General features: G+C 39.5%; 1 long non-coding RNA gene across 1 annotated transcript; it reads right to left on the minus strand.

Moving 5' to 3' along the window:
• Nucleotides 1-333: 333 nt before the first annotated feature.
• On the minus strand, nucleotides 334-2796 carry LOC119300784. Its single transcript, XR_005146742.1, has 5 exons — nucleotides 2228-2796; nucleotides 1900-2120; nucleotides 1033-1342; nucleotides 739-813; nucleotides 334-571 (listed from the first exon to the last, which is right to left on the minus strand). It is a non-coding gene; the product is annotated as an uncharacterized LOC119300784 (long non-coding RNA).
• Between the last annotated feature and the right edge of the window lie 1982 nt (nucleotides 2797-4778).

Genomic DNA, 4778 nt, shown 5'->3' on the forward strand with positions numbered 1-4778 from the left:
TGTCTGTGCAGTCCGAATCTGAATCCAGAACGTGAGAGACTTGGACTCTATCTTCTCTTGGGCCAAAAGTGACGTGAGAGAACTTTTTGGACAGCAAATAAACATCTCTTTCTTCCTTATCTTCATATGTGGATTGTACAAATGTCCCATACACCTGCAATTAGACAAAACACAAAAGTGTGTGAAGTATTTTTGTTCTGGATAACATAAATAGATTATTGAATAGTTTGCACTAGAAATCACCTGACAAATATGCATATATGCAATATTTTTGGTCATATCCAAGGTAGTCATGTCCTCATCAGTGATAGAGGTAAGTTATTACTCACCAACAAAGGGTTGAAGGCCATACAATCTTTGTTTTTCCTGCATTACCACGAATATTGCAGTTTTTGCGACTTCGTACCAAGACTTAAGTTTTCACAAGTGCCGTATCGACATGCACTTCCCATTATTTATTTGTAAGTTCAGCACCATCAAGTTTAAATTTAGGATTACAACTTACAACTGTAGCAAGAACTGCATCTCCGTTATGATTTTGTAGGCTCTTCAAGAACACTTTAGTTCCTACCTGCTAGTGAAAATGAAAGTTATATGTGATCGAAATGAAAGAACTCATAAAGTAATTATGAAAAAGCTTCATAAATACTAGTATTATAGTCCCTCCATATGGAAGATGAAAGGATAATAGTCCTAAGTGAGGCTGCTGAAACAAAGCAATCAAAATTTTGCTTGTACCTCGATCAGACACCAACATATGGGAAACGCTGGATTGTTGAGGTCCATGACCAACAAACAAATATGTAGCACCATCTTTAAAAAAAATCATTAACATAAATCAGAGGAAGTAGATTAAATTTAGTTAATAAGTACTTTATACAGTAGATTGTATTTCATAATAGTACTGCCTGATCAACTAATTATATGATATTCATAATTCTAGAAGTACATGGAAGTAACTACTACGGGAGGAAAATTTGAGTTTTTATCTATATGTAAATCATATGAACCCCAACATCCCTTGCCATTCACCTGATGAAAAGACTTGGAACTTAGTTGACCGGGTTGGATACATAAAACTGATGAATACTTGGCATTAAAACTGATGAAGAACGAACTTAAATGCCAGCATCTGACTTTGGAGGGGTTGTAGTTTGGTCAGAGCTACACACAAAACCTTCATCCCACATCATAAGTGGAAGCAGGACTTAATCCTTGTGTTCTCCAATAATGGAGAAGACTGCTTGAATCGAAGAGCATGCAGACGAACAACAATAAAACCTACTGTCAAACAGGGCCATAAACCTTTGGCGGACACCATATTCATCAATGCTTTGCCACCCTGAAGAACATTTGCCAATGCTTAGATGGATTAGGAGTCTCATTCATAGAAGTCAGATAATTCACCAAGTGTTGTAGTGAAGGTTTAAATTCATTTTTTTTCTAGTGTATCAAGCATCACTACAGTAGCCTGAATCTTGACTCTTTTTTTTTGCCTGGCAATCTTGAATTGTTTCAGCATGTCCAGATTTTAAACAAAACTAAACAGCAAGAAACAAAAACAGACATGGAAACAAACTTAATCTGGTGAAAACGAGGCTAAGCTAGTCTCTTTATCATCATCAAAACTGAAAGAAGTTTTGTTATTTGAGATCCAGTACGTAGACTAAAGGGAACAGTTTTCGTAGTTTTAATGATAATGAACTTAATAACATCACGAATAGCTGACATATTAGTTTCAAAACTCAAGATGAAAGATTAAGACTTAAGATATGTCGTTCACATAACTTGAAGAAAAAATTACAGGGATAACCACTTCATTGTATCCACTAATAACAACTGCTGCATTGCTAAGTAGGATTTAATAAGAACTGCACCAGATAACTCAGAAGTTTTCACCTAAATGCAGAGAAGCAGTGTCTTTAATAAGTTTCTGAGCCTGAGATTGGCTGGCATATTTGAGAACTGCAGCACAAGAAGACGCAAAGGCCCTGTTGGCTGCAGAACTCCTTTCCTCCAGAACAGGAGTGTAAAGTAATTTCAGTAACATCACCATGTATGGCTTGATGTTAATCATGACCTTCTGTACCAGCAAGGTGATGAAGCTAGCAACACTAACCCTGAAATCAGACACGTAAACAAAGACAGGGTAAGATTATAGTAAGTGAAGTGAAATAATACGTGATATCATCAATACTACAAGGTCCGTATTAGCATGAAAACTAACCTTGTATTAGGCTTTGGGGCTAGTGGCGATGGACCAACTGGGAATTGCAGGAGGTACTTTTAAACTGAGATGCTTGTTGGAGTAGAGTTTGAGACCCAGGTTATATGAATTGACGTGATGTTCCTTGCTCAAACAACACCGACACTGCTATTAATACATAATGTCTACTATACCTGCAAAATAAATTGGATGTACAGATGTACACACACGACCTAACATGGATCCGCCGGTGGCCGGCACGGCTGCTACTGTTGCTGGATGGAACGAGTGATACGGTTGCGTGTGCTTGTCAAAAAAATCTCAAACTTGTTGGCAGGCTTGGTGTGCGTGTCCATACCTTGGATCCATCGTTGGTCTTAGGGGAGCGGTGACGAGGGGCGGCGCGCCAGGATGCAGGGTCGCACAAGAGTGGTGTCGAGGGACGGCGCACCGGGACAAAGGATCACAGGGGGTGGTGAGGGACAGCGCACCGGGACAGAGGACCGCAGGGGAGTGGTGAGGGGCGGTGCGCCGGGATGGAGGTAGGTCGTAGCCGCGCAAAACAGTGGCAACGACTGACGAGAGGCGGCGGCCAGCGTGGGAGGGCTCTAAGAGGAATAGAGGAGGTTGTGGACAGGGAAGCCTAGGTCAACCGTGAAAGCCAACTTGAGCTGGGCTAGATAAGATGTTGGGTTAGTGCATTGGGCTTTACACAAATCTACAACGCATATGCTACAATGCTTATATGCGTATCTATGGTAAATTTTACAACACATAGGCAAAACATTGTAGACTAGGTGTTGCTTTATAGGGGGTATTCTTGTAGTGATTATTCTTAAGTCTGAAGTTAGCTGAACACTTAACTAAAACATTTCTGTCAAACTAAAGCAAGCAAACACTTAACTGAATTTGCAATGACAGGCTCTTTCACCAATGTGAAAAACTGAGGGTAAGAACTAACAATGTGCATAACTGGATTTTTGGTCTAACACCAAGATCTCCTTCTCCTGATCAATTTAACGAAACCCACTGTTGACTATACCAATTGAACAAAGCTACAGGGTACATTATGTTAAAGATTCCCTACTTTAGTTATTTTTAGGAAGAGCACTTAAAAATTTTTGTCAACATTGATTTATGAGGGTCAACATTGATTTAGCTGCAGGTTACATTTTGTTCAAAGTATCACGTCATTAGAAGAGGTGTATCTTTGCTGCATGTATTTTCAGAATCGAACTAACAGGTGTATTACTTGAAAGTGGTACTAGTAGCTGGGATGGGGTGGGTGGGCGTGGGCTGTAGTATTTTTTTAGAGCATCTTTGTTGGATGTATGTTCAGAAACGTGTTAACAAGTGTATTATTTACAGTAGTAGTTGCAGATGGTTTCTCTTGTCTTAACCGAGTAATAATGTACTACATAGTGTTATTGTTTTCTTCATAGTTTGCAGCATTTTCAGATGTACACTGTTTTCCTATGTCTCAAAATGTTCCTAATTTGATATTTGAAAGTAAGTGTGTGGTTTGAAATTTTGTTCTGATTATGGCATCTAGAATTATGTCTGTTTTGTTTTGTAACTAGAAGACCAAAGTGTGTTACTCACCTGGGATCTTAACTGTTAATTTTGTAATATTCCTTATATTGAAATCGAACATGATGGTGCTACTTGATATTTTTGAGACATGGCATCTCCCATGACTGAATCAGCAACAAGGGGAGTTGATTCCATTTCTTGGTTTCCGTAAGAATTTAATGGACCTGGGCCTAGTTAAGTATAGGCTTGGGCTTGTTGTTGAATGCTACCATTGTCCTAGCCATGTGTTTTTCAGAATTGAGCTAAAGATTTGGGGGGTAGTATTTCTGATTATAGAGCACCTTTGCTGGATGTATTTTACAGCAGCTGTTGGAATCAAAACAATGCTTGTGGGTTGTCCTGTTAAGTTGAGTGAGTCATTAGAGGGCAGATAGAGTCACCCACACCAATTAATGTTTATGAAGAAGAATAAACATGATGTTGCTGCTGTTATGCCTGTATTCACTGCTGCTGCTGTACTTGTGATGATGTTGTACTTGTGATGATGCTACTTGTGATCTTCTGAAATGACCCATTGGCGACTTCATTACGCGGGGATAATAATTTTGCAGGTACCCCGAGAGGCCCTTGAGTTTGCCGGAATGTCGATTAACTTCCGTTCCGGCAAATTTGGGTACTCCAAATGTCCTATTTTCAGCAAAGGTAATGCTGAAATTTTCCGTCAATTTTAGCATGACTTTGCTAAAAACAGGACATATGGGGTACTTGCGACTAATGCATGGGCCGGGGTATCTTAGTACTTAATTAAGTAGGATCAACTGCCTCAGCGTCAACCTAGCTAGGGTGCCTCGGCATCAATAAACCCTAAATGATGAAAACTTAACTTAGCATTTAGGGTGCCTCAGCGTCGACAAACCCGAAATTATAAAACATTGGCTTTTAGGGTGCCTCAGTGTCGATAAAAACCTAAATGATGAAAGCTTAGGATTTTAGGGTGCCTCGACATCGACAAACCCTAAATGATAAAAGCTTAGCTTTG

This window comes from Triticum dicoccoides, chromosome 5A (genome assembly GCF_002162155.2).
Source record: "Triticum dicoccoides isolate Atlit2015 ecotype Zavitan chromosome 5A, WEW_v2.0, whole genome shotgun sequence".
Taxonomy (NCBI): Eukaryota; Viridiplantae; Streptophyta; class Magnoliopsida; order Poales; family Poaceae; genus Triticum; species Triticum dicoccoides.